General features: G+C 40.1%; 1 non-coding gene across 1 annotated transcript; it reads right to left on the bottom strand.

Annotated features, from left to right (window-relative positions):
• Positions 1–17,244: 17,244 nt before the first annotated feature.
• Positions 17,245–17,316, bottom strand: trnat-ugu. Its single transcript has one exon. It is a non-coding gene; the product is annotated as a tRNA-Thr (tRNA).
• Between the last annotated feature and the right edge of the window lie 1,984 nt (positions 17,317–19,300).

The following is a 19,300-nucleotide window of genomic DNA, read 5'->3' as shown; positions in this document are numbered from 1 at the left end:
CAGATAAATGTTTTTACTCATGGCTGCCTTTGCTGTTTTCAGCAAAGTTTATGCATATAAAATGAACTTATGAACTGAAACCAAGCTTCCTACTCACCAATGTACAATTATAAAATAATGATGTAAATAACACAATGATTTGAAAGCATAGCCAGAACACTGTATCATAACTCTTTTTAAAAATAAAATGATCTAATCATTTCCTGACTTACTGCCACGCCACACATTCGTTCCTATTTTTTTCAACACCTTTTACAAAATGGAAATAAATGTGAGTCAAGGTTTTTTCATTCGATGTTTTTAGCATTGTCTGTAATTTGACATCTGATACAACAAAATATCACAAAAATCCCATTGACATTAGGAAATGCATGCTTCATTTATCGGTATCAACTTTCAACTTTTATTTTCCGAAAACACGTAAAATTCAGCTAAAAGTAGCAAATCATATCTTTATAATTATGAAATATGAGGGTAAACATTCTTTTCAGCTTTGTGCTCAGTGCATCAGTGCCGACAAAGCCAACATAAATAAACCATGGAATTTACCAAGGGAAACTGGCACAGAAATCTGCAAGGCTATTCTTAGCATCATATGTCACCTATATATTATTGGTCGTGAGGTCCCACTTCTATTGTTAAATGTAAGTGTTTTTCATAAGATTCATAGATTAGTAAAGCCAAACTATGCAATGTTGAGGAAGAAATTCAATTCATCTTTCCCTATTTGGGAGATGTAACTACCTCTGTAAATCAGAGATGCAAATCAGTTTTAACTTGAGAAATCACTGTGGACATTGATGATTGACTGACACCCACTGTGGTTCTGTCAAGGGTCTGTAAAGAAGCAATGTCAGAAAAGGTGAGAACAGCAGTCACCTTTACTGACGCCAGCACGATATAATTAGTGACAGACTGACACTCCAAATCCTCCTTTAACTTGTCAGACTGCAAAGCATCATTTGCTTGTTAAATCTAAACTTGTAAAAACAGCAGCTGTCTGACCAATCGATAAAGCTGATGTGACACCTGGAAATCCTGAGGGATTTCACTTTCTCCACAGTCAGAAACTATATGTAACTACACCGACTGCAAACGCCAAAACAACCCAAATATGGCAAATATACTATGATGTAGATGTGGAAGAATACCAGTATTTTTTGAAAATTGAACAAATGGTGGACCAAATTAGTGCATTTATGAAAAAAATTTAATTATACAAGAAAATAAAGTGGAACATAACTAGGTCAAAAAGAAAAAACAGTGTGCAATGAATTTTGTGCACTTTGCTGCAACATTTGATCATGCATGTTCTAAAAATAATTCTGCACTGTTAAATATTTAATGCTTCAATGATTTCTAAAGTGGTTCAATTATGAAATGAACTATGTAAGTTGCAACAATATGGTTCATGGATACAATTTGCAATATTCGCAAAGTGGATCGGTTAGGTCATTCTTATTTCACCCACAAACACACAGTCACTACACTTACATTGTATCCTGTGAAGGCCTCCCAATGAAAGATGTAATATCAAATGTAAGGATGATTATTATTGCTCTCTGGGTGTTTTTGAACATTGATAACTTGATTACAATTCAATACAAATTTAGATTTATATGGCACCTTTTACATTTGGAGGATTGATTACTGAACTTCACCATGAATTTCAAAAAATAAATCACAAACTATAGCATTTGGTTTGCAAATATAATAATAATAATCCTTGCATTTGATATAGCGCTTTTCACGTCGGGAGGACGTCCCAAAGCGCTTCACAGAACACACTGTAAAGTGAATTGACTGTATATTTGTGGGCGAACGCGGCAGCCAATTGCGCACAGCAATGTCCCACAAACAGTCGTAGATTGAAAATGACCAATTTATTATTGTTTTTGGTTTTGGAGGGATTATTATTAGGCGTGTGGAGTAAGGAAACTTGCCCAAGGTTTCGCCCTGCCTGGAATTGAACTCAGGTCTCTCGCTTGCAAAGCGAGTGCTCTAACCACTGAGCTACAGGACTCCAAATATAACAGCTTGGACCCCACTGTAAATGTAATCATTAATAAAAAGTATCATGATTGAATGAAAACTGTTTATATTTTCCCCAAATATTTAGTTAAGGTTCTTCAGTCTTGAAAAGAGAGGTCTCAGAGAGGATATGGCAAATATACTATGATATACCACTTATAGTGGTATACAACATTTTAAGTTAGTCTGAGAAAGTAAATTCAGAACAATATATTTGTATGCACTGAGGCAGCAGAACAAGAGAACACAAGTTTAGCGTGCCAAGGGCAATTTCAGGAATGAAACCAGGAAATATTTGTTATGAGGCTAATTATCGACTGGAACAGGTTGCCAGGAAGGGTTGTTGAGGACACCATGCAGCCTTCATTTTAAAAATGAGCTTGATACTCTGGTGGGTGGATGGTAGAATGGATATTCTGGAAGGATGAGATCAAATTGAACAAAAGCCCTTGTTCATCCAAACCTCTCTTGTCACATTGTGCTTTTATTAATTCTTTATTTTTGACTTAGCAAGTTCTGTCTTTGATCTCCCCCTGAAGATGGACTCCTTTTAAGAACTCAGTCCACTACATAATAGTAATAGCAGATAGGACCAGAAAGTAAGCACTGCTACAGCATCACTGCATTTTATTCATAAAGGCTGAAGCATATATAAAAAAGTTTATCTTCTATAAGTGTCCTAGAGGAATAAAATTGCCGATATTATAAATTATCATAAATATTTCTTACTTCCATTTGTCATTCTGATTTTTTACTCCTCTCCTATAATGTTGCAAACATTGGGTGGAATTTGGCTCCGCAGTCAACTAAGTCACTATTCGTCATGTGTAAATTTAGACTGAGTTCACATCCATACAAAGAGACTTTCATGATTGGGCCCAATCTGTTAACCAACATTTGTACAGGTTCACTTTCCAATAAGGCTCACTGAATCGCGATCAGGTGCCAAGGCCATGTGTTTCTCTACCCAAGAACAACGATACTGAGACCAATGTTATTGTGCCACTGCTAACCTGGTTGAGAATGGCTTCCTCAGCACAGATCAGGGATCAAGGCTGTGTTGTTAAATATCTATATGGCTCACATCCAAAACATGCAGATTAACCTTCATCATCAAATACATTTTTCTCAGCAAATGGATTCACAGATATTTAGTTATTTTGATTATGTTCAAGCATTAGACCTCCTCTAAACTCTCAGATTTCTACATTCAAATATTTCACTTTAGGTGGGTATATTTACAGACAACATATGGACAGGGGCGCTATCATACACTTAGCACAATGTCTCACCTTCAAGGCTACCAACTGATTCTCTTTTTAACTGCTACAGCTTGAACACAAACTGTTGCTGCTAAGTATCTCAGTGCTAACACATACATGCCGACCCACTCTTCAATGATTCACACTGAATCACTTCCAGTTTAGTTATTCTGTTTCTTTCTTTGAATTAGATATTATTTCCTAAGTTGATTCCATCGGAAATCAATCATATCCAACAAGCAAGAACTAAGAACTCTAACAAGCAAGAACTTTAATTTCATCTTCCAAATACACTGAATTTTCATTCACTTATACTTTATTTTTCTGTGCTGTAAATGTTTATGTTTCTATCATTTGGTGCCCTGAAACCTGAATAAAAAGAAACATTTCAGTTTTTACATTTCCTGAAAGCGACTGCCTGAAGGTAAATGACTTCCAATGCCTATACATATGAGAATATCAAGATATTTAGCAAAGTGCAAAGAGGCATTCAATGTTCTTGATTTAATTATCCAACAAAGTTACCTGTTAGCCTACTCATTTCTATACAAGAGGCTATGATTTGTCAGCTATGTGTCCCAGCCTAGCTCACGTGTTAGCACTCTTGTCTCCGAATCAGAAGGTCATGGCTTCAAGCTCCACATCAGAAATTGGAAATCATATAGTCCAGGTTGACACTCGAATACATTGCTGGGGGTGTGCTGTAATGTTGAAAGTGCCATCCTCATGATGAGATGTTAAACCAAATTCCCAACTGCCTGTTCGGGTGGGCATTAAAGACATCAGCATACTATTCGAGAAAAGAGAAAGGGGTTTCTCCCAGTGTCCTGGCCAACAATCCCGCAAATAAAATTAGTCATTCACTTTATGGATGTTTGAGTGACAACAAAACAACAACCATATTACAATTATAGAGTGCCTTTCAATTCGGGAGGACTTCCCGACATCAGGGGTCAGGACCCGAGCATGGGTGAGGGGTGGTGGAGTCTGGCAATGTTGCGGAGGTAGTGGTAAGCAGTGCTGGACATGGCGCGGATGTGGGGGAGAAAGGACAGTTTAGAGTCAAACAAGACACCCAGGTTCCTGATTGGCTTAGTGAGGTTGAATGTGCAGCTGTGGATGTTGATGCTGCAAGCGCCCAAGGTGCAGAGGAGCTGGAGCGAACCAATCAGGAGGGCCTCAGTCTTGCTGACGTTCAGTTGGAGAAAGTTATCCATCAATCAGGACTTGATGTGGGACAGGCAGTCGGTCAGGACCCCAGTAATTTTGGAGTTGAGAGTGGAGGCAGAGAGATAGAGTTGGATGTCATCTGCATACATGTGGAAATTTACCCCGTGTCAAGAACAACAATAATTTGGATTTATATAGCGCCCTCCACGTCGGACGGCATCTCAGAGCGCTTCATAGGAAAGAATCCTGGGGCCGAGCCAGGTGGAGGGGGAGGAAGGTGACCAAAGGTGCGGTTGAAAAGAAAGGTCTTCAGAAGGGACCTGAAAGTAGGAAGAGAAAGGGTGAGGTGAAGGGAATGAGGAAGGGAATTCCAGAGCCTCGGGGCATAGTGGCTGAAGGCATGGCTGCTGAGGGTGGAGCGGAGGACTCCGGGGACGAGGAGGAGGCCAGACCCAGAGGATCGAAGGCGGGTGCTGTTTTGAGGAGAGAGGAGCTCAGAGAGGTAGGGAGTGCAGAGGAGTGGAGGGATTTGAATACAAGGGTGAGGATCTTGAAGTCGATCCTCTCTGGGATAGGCAGCCAGTGCAGTCTGGCAAGGACTGGGGTAATCGGGGAATGTAGTTTGGTGCGGGTGAGAATGCGGTGGGCAGAGTTTTGGATGATTTGGATTTTATGGATGGTGGTGGACGGGAGATCAGCGAGGAGGGCGTTAGAGTAGTCCAGCCGAGAGGTGACAAAGGCATGGATTAGGGTTTCATCAGCTTTCGGAGAGACATATTTGTGGAGACGGGCGATGCGTCAGAGGTGGAAAAAAAGTGGTGCTGGTGAGGGACCGGATGTGGGGGTGAAAGATAATTGGGGGTCGAACCTGACGCCAAGGTTGCGTACGGGTTCGGAGAGTTTTAGGGGATGGTCGGGTAGGTGGAGGAGGTGAGAGCAGTGGGATTTGAGATGTTGACGAGAGCCAAAGAGTATGGCTACCATCTTGTCGACGTTCAGTTGAAGGAAATTTGTGCTCATCCAGACCCTGAGATCTGAAAGGCAGGCTGACAGAACATCAGGGGACTGGGGGTTGCAAAGATAGGTGGAAATATAGAGTTGGGTGTCGTCCGTGTACATGTGGAAAAGTACCCCATTTCTGCGGATGACATCCCCAAGAGAGAGCATGTGGATCAGNAAAAGGAGGGGGCCAAGGATGAATCCTTGGGGTACCTCGCAGGTAACGGGGTGAGAGCGAGAGGAGAAGCTGTTTGTGCAGATGTACTGCTGGCGGTTTGTGAGGTAGGACTCGAACCAGGTGAGTGCGGTCCCACTGAGGTGGATGACAGAGGAAAGGGGGTGGAGGAGGATGGCGAGGTCAACTGTGTCGAACGCTGCAGAGAGGTCCATGAGGACAAGGAGGCAGAGGGAGTCCTGGTCACAGATAGCGAGGATGTCGTCTGTGACTTTCACAAACGCAGTCTCTGTACTGTGGGCAGGGCGGAAACTGGACTGGAGGGGTTCGAAGAGGAGAGGTGAGCGCGAAGTTGATTGGCAAAAACGAGTTCTAAGACTTTAGTGAGGAAGGGCAGGTTAGAAATAGGGTGGTAATGGCTGGGGTTTGAGGGATCTAGGGAAGGTTTTTTGAGGAGGGGGTGATGACAGCAGTTTTGAGGGGGACAGAGACTGATCCGGAGGAGAGGGACTGGTTGATGACTTCAGCCAGTGGTGGGCAATGGAGGGTGAGCTGGGTGACCAGCAAGTTGGTGGAGAGGGGGTCGGGGCAGCAGGTGGTGGGTTTCATGGAGGTGATGGTGGGTGAGAGGGAGGAGGGAGAGATGGGGAGGAAGGAATGTAGGATGGGGTGGTGGTAGGAGCAGATGATGGTGAGGGGGACAGAGAGGACGTGGTGGTGGGTGACAATGGGCAGTTGGATGAAGCTGCCTGGCGGATTTTGTGAATTTTAGATGAGAAGAATTCCATGACCTCCTCACACTTGACATTGGATATGAAGATTGAGAAGGCCTGAGGGGAGGCAAACAGGAGGTAGTGGGTGGTGGAATAAAGGATTTTCAGGTTGTGTTTAGCCTCCAAGATGATGTTGGAGTAGAAAGGCGTTTTTGCGTGTGTCAAGGAACAGCGGTAGCTGTGGAGATGCTTGAGCCACAGTTGGCGGTGGACTGTCAGGCCAGATTTCCACCATCTACGCTCGAGCAGCTGGGTTTTGGTTTTTAGGGAGCGGAGATGGTTGTTGTACCCGGGGTATCGGGTGGGGACAGCAGCCAAAATGCGCAAGCAGGGACTGGGAGCGAGCGATCAGCAGGACGGTGTCTGCGGATGATGTCACCAAGGGAGAACATGCAGAGGGTGAAGAGTAGGGGACTGAGGACAGAGCCCTGAGGAATGCTGCACGAGACGGTGCGGCGGCTGGAGGAGAAGCCCTTTGCAGATACGAAGATGAGCCGGTGTGAAAGTTAGGACCTGAACCAGTCAAGGACAGAACCTTGAAGGTTGAGGTGGAAGGAGAGGCGGTGGAGGAGGATTGAGTGGTCCACAGTATCAAAGGCGGCGGAGAGGTCAAGGAGGACGAGGAGCCCGAGGGAGCCCTGGTCACACATGGTCAGGATGTTGTTTGTGACCTTGACCAGAGCAGTTTTCGTGCTGTGGGCAGCATGGAAACCCGATTGGAGGGGTTCATGGAGGGAGTGAGAGAAGAGGAAAGAGCGAAGCTGGGAGGCAATGGCTCTCTTCAGGAACTTAAACAGAAAAGGGGGGTGGGAAATGTGCCAGTAGTTGGATAGCTGTGATGGGTCAAGAGAAGGTTTCTTCAAGGTGGGGGTGATAGTGGCTGTTTTGAGGGTGGTAGGAACAGTGCCAGGTGACAGGGAGAGGTTGATGATGTTGATGAGCAATGGGGCAAGAAGATGGAGCTGGGATTTAAGGAGAAGAGTGGGAATGGGGTCCAGGGAGCAGGTGGTGAGCTTCATGGTTAATATTGTGGTGATGACAGAGGAGAGGGGTGACGTTCAAAGTTATGGAAGGAGGGATGGGTAGTGGTCAGAGTGTGGAGTGGGTGGGGGATGTGGCGGGTGGCGGGTTGGGGGGTGGTAAGGAAGGGGTGTCAGTGACAACTGAGTGGATTCCCTTGATTTTGGACTTGAGGAAGTCCAGCATTTCCTCGCAGTGGGAGTCGGAGGAAAGGGATATTAATTTTCACAAATTGGTTGCCACATTTGCCTACATTTGCCTACAAAATACAATATCACTACACTTTACAGTATAACCTGTGAAATGTTTTGGATGTCCAACTAATGTGAAAGGTGTTACACCAAATATGGAATGTGGATTCAATGTGGATAGAATCCACCCGCCTCCACCACCACCACCCCTTTCTAACTCAATAGTGGAGCATTTCATAATGTTGCTTGAATGAAATATTTTTCTTTCCCCTGGTTTTTCAAGTTGAAAATAGCAAATGTAGTCATTTTCATTTGTTGGGTAGGGAACAGGTTTTGAATTAGAGGGAAATATTAATGGAACAGATTGTACCTTGGACAATCAGATAAAGATTGTAATGTTTCAGCTGACAATTATAAAATTATCTATAATAATAAAACAACAATGTGTGCACTTCAAGAAGGATCTCAATACCCGATTGACATAGGAAAGGACTTGCATCTGGGAGTGACATGAGCGTATTTGTGTTCATGTATCTCCTGTCGTCCATGAGTTATGACCTAAAATGTATTTCAGTTTTGCGTTTTGTGCTGTAGTTACTCCAGGGTTGCCGCTGAGTCAAAGTGGCCCTGTGACATTGTGCAATTACACCTGGTGGCCATGCCGGCTGAACATGGCGCTGTGGTATCCTGCGTCACAGAGCACACACGTAGCCAAGCGGCGGCGGGAACAAAATAAAGAGAACAGGCGAAGCTAAGCCGCAGCAACAAAAAAAAAATTACATAATTAAAGCGCCTTTCAAGTCGGGAGGATGTCCCATTGATTATATATTATATATTTATGTTAATCATTATAAAGATGTTTGAGCGAAAATCAAACCTTTTATGGATATGTAAAAATGCTAGACAAAAGAGAGAAGGGCCATTAAATGAAACTGAAGAACCAAAAACAGCGTGGCTGCACTTCAATTCTGAAAGGACTGCAACAGCGTGCCAAAATGAGTTGCCCACTCAAAGAACAGTATGGCCTAAACTCCCACAGGAGTCCTCTCAGATGAGTATAGATAAAGATGAAATGTCTGTCTGTGTGTTTGCCTGTGTGTCAATCTACATTCCATATTGAATCATTTGGTTGCAAGCATGGCTGCAACGGGTTAATAAATTAATATTCAATACACTGAAATGGCATCACATGGCAGCAATCATTAGCTGCAAAGTAATAGATCACTTAATAATCCAATATTTTTAATTCCTTTATGAAACTACTTCTTGTTCTGCTGTCATTAATGTTTATGTAAGTTCAAAGGGAAAATATCAAATCGAGCAGCGAAAGCAGTTTAATTGCTCACTTTCTCTCTGTAATTAGATTTTTAATGTTTCAATTTGATATTTTAATTCATAACACTTTAGAATAGAGCCTTATACAGAGACAATTTAAACAACTAACACATGCAAATGACATTTCCACACAGTCCCTGCAAAGAGGTACAGTTCAGTGAATCTAAAATGCCACAAGGCAAAGTACAAAATATTTATTTTTGATCTATTTCAGCTTGCCTATTTATGCAGTGCAAGTCAAGTCCACTGACTTTTCATTTTTCAGCCACTATTATGTCCTATTGCAAACTAATGTGGTCAAATGACAATATATTTCAAAGACTTGACAGGCAAAACGCAAAATGCTTCTAATTACAAAATTCCATTTTACATGGGTAACTGCCTATATCTGTAAACAATCCAACAACTTTCTCTAACTCCCAGGAGCAACTTCAATACGAAGTTACCATGGCATCAGTATTTCACTAAAGCTTGCAATGACTTACTGTGAAAACTGTTATCTCACTTAGATTTGCAAAAGGTCAGTCTCCTGCAGCAGCATGTAATTGAATGTGTATGCTTTTAGATAATTGAACTAAGCTAACTCCAATAAAACGAAGGGATTATACAAAATCACCACACAGGCCTTAGGTAATCGCATAGAACGCGGGTGGTGTAGTCGTCTTGTGGTTTTGATTGTGGAATTTGAAACTCTGTTGAAAAATAGTTTCCTGATTGGCTTGCCGAGATATATGAAGGATCTAATGGGAAATTAGTTTGTTTGTAGCTCATCCTTGTGGGAGGCTATTCAGAGGATTTACAGCTTGATGAGTTAGTGGGCAACTGTAAATCCTACTTTTGAAAGTATAGAGAAGTTACATAGCTGCACAGGAGCCTAGTGGGTGTGTGTAATAAAATGATGAATTAAAAGCGAGCCAATTTTTACAAAAGGGAGAGAGCACCAGGAATTTAACTTGGCCAACTAACTGTTCTCATTAAACTGGTTATTCCACTTAATGCCATGTTTAGCTTATAGCACTGTTACCAGCACTATCTGTCTTTTGCAATATAAAGAGGCATGCTGTTACTTCTGAAGGGACATAGCATGCACTGGGACTCCATTCTCCCTACAGAGCTAACCATCCTTGATTGCTATGTTTTTTGGCAGGGGGCTGCTGAGCTGTCAATCTACCCTGACAGAGCAACAAAAAGGTTTTTACACCAGTTCATTGTACACAGCTTCCACAGAGATCTGTGAAGGTTGATATCCAGATAAAGGTCTGCAATTCTCATGTATGCAGTTGTCTCTAATATTGCTGCTGATAGCTTTTTATCATCGGCCTCAAGCTGTAAATGAGTATTTGGCTGAATTCCGATCAGTCTTTTCTGCTGTAGCAATCTTAACTGTCCAAAATACTTAAGCACTGTGAATCAATGCAATGTTAAAGTTGAGCTTAAGACAGTCATCCGGGCAGTGTTTCTAGAAAATTAAAAGATCGTTATCTGAAAAATAACATGTTGGCAACAATAATTGATAATTTATAAGATTATAAATGAGATAAAGCAAAGTGGTTCTCAACATAGCTTAGAGTCACCAATGGGTATCAGCCTTGCTCATTTGGAAGCACTCTTGCCTCTGAGTTACAGGGTGTAGGGTTCAACTCAATGTCAGCATATGGAACATAGTTGAGGCGGGCACAACAATGCAGTGCTGGTGATGCACTGTATTGTCAGATGTGACATCCTTCAATGAGGCATGGAAATGTGGGCAAATTAGTGGGCAAATTTCCCTACAAATACACAGCCACTACACTATACAAGAAAACCTACAGACATTTTGAGACATAAAGACACAAAATCAAAAGCAATGATTAAATGGGAACACTGCCAGTAAATGACAGTACATGACAGGATCCCCATTCTGAAATGTCAGCTATAGATGTTGGGGTTCTCATAAGTCGGCTTGATATGCTGCCAGTTTGGCAGGATTGCCCGTTACAATCCCAAATCATTATTGTTGAGTTCATTGCAAACTGCCACTTTTATAACTCCAATGCATTTGATTACTGTATCCAACAGAGTAAGATCAAATATCTTTACTCACTGCAAAATGGTGATATGAGTTCCTTAAACTCGTGATTGGCAGAGACTTGCAAGCAGGTTGTTCGGTCCTCTTGGCGGGGAATTGCCTACAGTGTGGGAGGAAGTGAAAGAAATGGAAATAACCACCTTCAAAATAGAGGATATAACATTTAGAGTACTGAGAGCCTTTATGGTGGTGAGCACCACCATACAAAATTGATTAACAAACTAGTTCATTCTTTCCTGTTGCAATTATACCTCCTTCCCAAAGAACAACATCCTTTGGCTGTTTTTTTTCAGAACCGGCGGTGTCTCAGCAGGCAATATTAATACTCTTTTAGTCAAAATCATTGACATCATTTTTTTCCCACTTTGAAACAAAACTGTTCAGGATCCCCTCTTAATTTTTTTATGATAGATTTAAATTGTCAATATTTCAAAGATATTGCTTGCTCTTCTACATCAAGTATTCTGATACACTGCTTAACCGATACATAGCTTTCAGAATTTCAGCACTCCAAAATAGATTAATTAATCTTCTTTCTCATCATGGGATATTGCTGACCCAGATTCAATGTAATATCTGCAAATGACACTGCATTTCAAAGTAACTTTTGGGGGTCTAAATTGTAATTTTTCTTTCTTTTTTATTTCTTAGCAGACTTTTTTAAAATAAAGGAATCGATTCAAATGGGGGTATAGTTTTTGGCTATTGAAATACAGTACTTTACACAAACCTGCAGGAACTTCATAGTGACATAATCTACATGTGGAGCAGAGTTCTCTTAAAGGTCAACAGAAATGCTAATAGAAATTGAATATTAACATTGCAAATTATAATCCATTGTGTAAAATGCAATAAACAAGTAAAGGATTAGTGTAACTTCTGTAACATAGGACAAGTTCTAATATTAGTTTGCCAAAAAAAAACATTAGTGGGAGTAGTTGCTAACATTGGAGGATCAGTCACGACGTAAATCTACCCACAACTGGCAAGAATCACTCTAAAATTATTTCAAGACTGCACTTGTTATTTCCCATTGAATTGATTAAATTAATAGATGTGGTGAGATGGCTGATTTACATACTTGTTATTAACAAGAAAATGTAGTATGCATTCGTGCTCATGATGATATAGAAAAAGAGAAATTAATGGTAAAGATTTATTAAAAGAAGAAAGTTCAGGATTATATTGCAGGTATCTGCAGTACATGGTTCCATCAACCTTAAAAGACTTATTTTTCAGCAGCTCTTATCCAAACATATTATTTCAAACTTCACCACAAATTCAACAATGCAACACAGCACGCTTCAGGTATCGAATGTTAAACAATTCAGTTCTCTAACTGAACTGTATATTTATCAACACATGATATAATTACTTTACATTTAAGCTCTGATTATTTTTGTGATGATTCACAAAAAAATCATGTTTTTGCACTGCTTTTTTTAAAATGTTTATTTTGACATGTAACTGAAATGTTATCTGACTTGGTTCCTACACCAAGATGGTTTCCATGTACTTCCATGGTTTCAGCCTATTATTATGAAGAACCATTGATTTGTTTGATGCAATGGGGGTTGCCAAGGCCTTGAGAATTATACTTCAATAGGAGTTGTTTGTTTCAATAATGGAGACAAAGAAGGTAAAGTTAGTTGAGAAGAATCACAATGTGTAAGTGCAATTTGCAATAAATTATCATTCTATTTTAACACAATTTTTCTATTCACAATGGGCTCTAACATTTCAAAACAGGATTCCTTAATTGAAGAATTTGCACATCTTGCAAATCGTGTTACTCTAACTCGAAAAAATTCTCCTCTGAAAATCAATAAACTTAACAATAAATCATGTTAAGCAATCCTGTTTTAACTTGCTTAGTTTGGGATCTCAATTTATGAGACGGGGGAAAGGGTTCTACATCTGAATATCCTTGAAGGTCAATCAACAAAATAATTTTAAGGCAGTCAGTGTTAATCAAAATTATGTTGCAGAATCTTGAATGAAATAACGAGTGAGGAGGCAGGAAGAGTGACAGCAGATCATTCTTCACAAAAGTTATTTTGTTTGTTGCATAAATTAACTTTTTATTGATAAGTCCCACCTTCATGACTAAAATACGTGCACTAAGATTATCAGACATTCTGTCTTTACTTTGTAAATTCTAAACTCAAAGTGTGATGCACAAAATACAGTTTAGTTTTCTTTCACCCCGTTTTTTCAGCTCAGATGCAACCAATTAGAAATTGGAAAATCTACTACATCATACTGAACACGGAAAACACATGCTAATAGATCCTATTGATTTTCAATACTAATTTGAAAGGCAGTTGCTGGAAAATTGTATGGAAACCTGCAACAAAAAAAATTGTATTGGAAGAGGGAATAAATGTTGATTGCTAAACTTGAAAGAGGATGTTCTCAGTATATGAGATACTGTAGGCAGAACAGCAAACATAATTATATTATCACAGTCCTAAAAGATATTCTAACAAATACCCTGAGCTGCAAGGCAGCCATTATTTTCCTGGTTCATTTTATTTCATATATATAAATAAATGTGAGAAATAACCAGCTTTTTCTTCTGAAATGTACTTAGATAAATACATGTACATCACTTCAAGAGACTTCACACTATTAATAGTGTCTCCAAGCCAAATGATTATCAGTAGGGACAGGAATTATAATACTGCATGATGCTAATTTTGCTTTTGTACCCTATCACCAGACTTGAAGGCAGAAGGAGAAGTCAGCAAATTCACTCAAACGATTCACAAAAGCAGTGCATGCGGTATTATCAGAATGCAAAGTGAATTTACTCGAGATGGAAGACATTGCAAACGTGAAGATTTTATGAAACTGTGAAGTTTTATTTCACATTTAAATTCTGACAAAATCTAATGATTTTGAATCTAATGGAACTTATTTTACTCAAGCTCTATGCCTGGTTGCAAAAATGGATTTTGCGAGATGCACAGGTTTGCAGAAAATATCTCCAAAGGGTATAGAATATAGTTTACACGTACCTGTGTTGCTGAGTTTAGAACAAGATACGTTTTCATTACAAAAGGTACATCAGCAGCTCCAGTGATCTCCATCTTACAGCAACGTTGGAATGGCATGCTGCTAATGCAATTTCATATTAAATAGAAACCTCACAGTCTAAAGGACGAGCAACAAATATTGATGGTCAGGGGATACTGCTCAGATTTGATACATACAACAAATCAATTACATTACAAATTGAGCATCAGAATTCTCATTAAAACAAAGTTACTTTCCACATAGTTAAAGTTTCCACATCTGTATGTATTATTGTTGAGTGCCATCACTTCTACAACACAACAAGGAGAAAGAGATCCATTGTAACATGCATGGTAAACATACAAGCATTGGATTGACATCTAGAATAGTTTTGTTGAACCCAGCCTCACAAGTCAAAATGTGACTCCCTGCCTCAATCCCTCTTCCTTGCCCCTTCTTATTACCTTTAAATCCCAATTTAAGACCTACCTCTTAGACGGGGCCAATAGTCACATTCCACTCCCCTCTTGCTTGGCCTCCAACGAATGCAGCTCTTTGGCCCACTATACTATGTAATATAAATGCAAATTGTGCTTATATGGAACTCTGTCTGGTTTCTATATTCCTAGGCATGATCTTAGATTTCTGCATGAGTCTAACACCTAGCTGACCAAAAAAAAGTTGAACCGAATTTCTTCCTCACCTCATCACCTCTATGAAAGACATCGACGTGTCATTCTCGTCATTCCATCTGTCAAGATGAGCTTAAGGCAACAACTTGCTTTCACAATGTCATCACTTTATCATTTATTATCATGGGCTCCATTTACTCTATGTCTTGTACATTTGTCCCAAGGCATAAAACAATGCTCATAAACACAGGTGCTTTGTGTGCCAAGTTTGAATCATTGCACAGCAATCACTAAACTTCACAGCATAATGCCTTACACAAGCGTTTAGTCAACCATTAATAATAACAGACACAAAATTAATTAAATAAATCAACTGCTGATTTATTTACAGAAATGCTTGCTTGCACATGTGACTGTTAGGCAAAAATTCCATATTGATATAGAATTGTACTCTTCTTAGCATTCCTTAGCTTGCACATTTTTGACAACACTTCAATTTGGACTTCATTTTGAAGCTCTTTAAAAAGAAATGCATTTCTTAATACCATTGTGCTGAAATTGGGATGTTTTCAGGTATACTCCCAGACTTTAGGAATGTCGAAAAAATCCAGTGGTTCAAAACTGATTTAAACTGATTCAAAACTCAACTGGCTCCAGCATCCTGCATGTTACTCGTGTCCTCCATTCCATTTGTTGCTGCACTTTCAGCCATTATGCCCCGAAATTCTGGAGCACTCTCTCAATCTCTCCATCTTGCTCCCTCCATTCCCAACTTCAGGTTACACCTGAGGGGCTTCCTCTTCGACCATAACTACGGTCACCTCCCCATCCTCTGGTTCGAGTCAGACTCCCCCACTGTCAAATGCTTTGGGATGCTACCCTGTGGAGCACTATATAAATTAAGTTGTTGTTGTTGTGGTGAATAAGTTTGATAATTATAAACTCTGCTATGAAATGTTGCATTTTTCATGCCTTTTAGACTGTAAGCTGTAACAGGGGGCCTCCAAAGACATATGTATGCCTTGTATTTTTACTTCCTATGTACATTTATGTGTATTGAACTTTATTTGCCAGTCATCAGCAGACTGACAAATGATGTTCAATACCAGTTAATGCTCTTCAGTCTAGAAAATAACATTTCAAAGCTATACAAGAAGCGAAATGGAATTGAGAAAACAAACCCAAAACAATACTTTCAGATTTGCCAGGGAAGCAAAACCCAAGAGCACCAAACAGCAATTTCAGGACAGGTCCCGGGAATTATTTCTTTACCCAGAGTGTAATTTATGACTGGAACAGGTTACTAGGAAGGGTCGTCAAGGCTACTTATTTAAGAAACAGTTAGATTCTGTTCTGAAAGAACAAAGACATAATAATTGTTGCAGTTGATATAGCTCCTTATCACATCATGAGCCATTTCAAAGTGTTCACAGAATATACTGTCAAGTGAATTGACTTTATATTTTGTGGGCGACACTCACAAGCCAATTTCACAGCAGTGTCCGACAAACAGTAGTGGATTCAGTGACCAAATTTTTTCGTTTTTGGAAGGATTATTATCCCCGGAACGCAATCCGCCAATCGCCCAGCAACCGATACCTACCTACTGCTAGGTAAATAGAGGCATGTGGAGTAAGGAAACTTGCCTAAGGTTTTGCCATGCCCGGGAATTGAATCTGGTTCCACTCGCTTGTGAAAAGTAAGACTGTATTCTGGTAGGATGAGGTCTAATGGGTCCAAGAAGCTCCTTATCTGAACTATCCTGTGTTCTTAGGTGTTTCAGCTCCTTAACTCTTGTATTTTACACATTCCAGGAAAGGAATTCTGTATCCAAATAAACTTAGTGTGATTTAGGTGCATCAAATCCGTAATGATTCAGAATGGGCCATTGCCAGAATATCTTTGATCAACACAGATCTCAACTGCAGCATTAACAGACTGATCCAGCTATTCTGAGTAAAATATTATCAATATTCTAGAACAGAAAAATAAGCAAGAAGATAATGAATAAATCGAATTACAGATGTTCAGCATATGGGTGGGTTACAGCAATTAATAATGTTCTCTGATTGTGCACAGACATCCTCTGGTAGTTATAAGTTTCATCAGTTATCATCTTTAACACAGATTACTGGAAAGTTACAAGCAGAGCATGGCTCATTTAAAAATTCTAGGCACAAAAGGTAGCCTTTAGTTTTCCTTCTAGTTAATTTTCTTTGCTTTCAAGCCATATTTATGATTTCAGAAAGTATTTGTGGTCCATGGATTTATACCCTCTGTACTGATAGCTTGCAACTAACGTGCTTTGTTGGTGATTTTTAAAAAAATAATAATAATAATAATCCTTGCATTTGATATAGCGCTTTACTCGTCGGGAGGACGTCCCAAAGCGCTTCACAGAACACACTGTAAAGTGAATTGACTGTATATTTGTGGGTGAACGCGGCAGCCAATTGCGCACAGCAATGTCCCACAAACAGTCGTAGATTGAAAATGACCAATTTATTATTATTTTTGGTTTTGGAGGGATTATTATTAGGCGTGTGGAGTAAGGAAACTTGCCCAAGGTTTCGCCCTGCCTGGAATTGAACTCAGGTCTCTCGCTTACAAAGCGAGTGCTCTAACCACTGAGCTACAGGACTCCACGATGATTGTTCCTTCTGTGTTCACAATCCATGATCTTTGATACAACCTCTTTCAACTTCCCAGCACTACATCAAGCTGTTTCTTATATGAGTAGCGACCTGACCTTGTACCTGTTGTAGTCATTAATTATGCTCTGCGAAAAAAAATATTCCCAGAGTCTGTCCTGAAATTGCCTTTGTTGCTCTCATGTTCTGCTGCCCTGGCATATCTGAAAGTACTGTTTTGGGTTTCCTTTCTCAATTCCATTTCACATCTTATATACATTGGGATACTGCTCGAGTTTAACCAGCTAAAACAATTGCAACAGCTTGCATTTATATAGTGACCCTCACACAGGGTAGTGTCTCAAAGTGCTTGCTCTCCAGATAGCGCTGAGATCATGCCCACCTAAAACTATGCAACCTTTTAGGTTGTATGGTTTTCACTGATTAAACTCGAGGATCAACTGAACAGCTGCTATTTCTAATAATTCAGCTGTTTCATTATCATGTTAACAGATATAGTATAATCTTACTTTTTAAATTTTTTTTAATGGTACTTAATACTTGATGGAATGTCTGTTGCATAATATCTGCTAATATATTTGGCGATAAGAATTAAAAAAAAGCTCATCTGTACATCTATCAGTGTTTCTGTTTATACAAATATATGTGACATTCATATGATATTCTTCAATTAGTTTTCATTCCACATCAACATCAGTTGTAATTAAGAGAATTGAAAATCTGATAGAGTACATTGAGAGTATCTTTAGTGTTGGAATAAAGCTTTTCACTTCTCATAATATCTCTTGCTGAGATCACTTGTACTGAATTTTCTTTATCTCCCACCCAGTATGAGATGAACAAAGTGAGCCCCGCAGCTGGTATTTTTAATAGATTTGAGAATAGTTGTAATTTATCCAAGTAGTAACTTTGTTCTTTTCCCCCAGCGAAGATTGTATTTATTATTGCACATTCTAAGTAATGGCCAGGCAGTTACTTCACTGGAACAAGTTTCCGCACGCCTCCTTCGTTGTCGTTATATTGCTGAATGACACATTGAATTGAAAACCGACAGCACACTAGGTACAGTGCAAATAAAACTCATTTAAATCTAAACCTGGGATCCAAACAACACATTTTATCACTCAGCGTACTCCTCTGACATCAGTTTCCCAACACTAATTTAGCTTTTAATCGTCTTATCTCTGTGGTAAGAACATATTTTAAGGTGGTTGGCAGTCATTAACTTATTTGTCAGACTATTAGCAGGTTTTAAGCAGATGATCATGATCACTGAAATACACTTATAAAGAAAACTGGCAAAATCAAAATACATATGGAATAAAGTTACTAGACTTGCAATTTCTAAATGACACAGGCAGCCAATTAATGAAGAGATGAGGAGAACCTGTTGATGGCACAAACGAAAAGTGATTCCAATACAATTCGGCAACTTGCAGAACCACATTAGATAGATTTCTGCTAGAAAATAATATCTTGGGATACAGTATATAGTTTGGGACACGACATGTCAAGCGACTGCCAGGAATGGTGGAAGGCGAACTGCAACAACAACAATAACTTGCATTTACATAGCGCCCTCCATGCCGGGCGGCATCTCAGAGCGCTTAACGATGGTGGAGCCAAAGGCCAAGCCAGGGAGAAGGTGACCATAGGCGCGGTCAAAAAGGAAGGTCTTAAGATGCGACCTGAAGATGGGGAAGGAGGGTCGAGGCGAAGGGGTTGAGAGAGGGAGTTCCAAAGTTTCGGGGCATAGTGGGTGAGGGTACGGCTGCTGATGATGGAGCGGAGGATTCGGGGGACGTGGAGGACGCCGGACCCAGTAGAGCGGAGGCAGCGGGTATTGCTGTGGGGAGAGAGGTTAGAGAGAAAGGGGGGTGCCAAGGAATGGAAGGATTTAAACACTAGAGTGAGGATCTTGAAGTCAATCCGCTTTGTGGACTTTGGCAAGGATTGGAGTAATCGGGGTCCGGAG

This window comes from Callorhinchus milii, unplaced genomic scaffold (assembly GCF_018977255.1).
Source record: "Callorhinchus milii isolate IMCB2004 unplaced genomic scaffold, IMCB_Cmil_1.0 Scaffold4, whole genome shotgun sequence".
NCBI classification, from domain to species: Eukaryota; Metazoa; Chordata; class Chondrichthyes; order Chimaeriformes; family Callorhinchidae; genus Callorhinchus; species Callorhinchus milii.
This window is presented reverse-complemented; position numbering and strand designations above follow the sequence as displayed.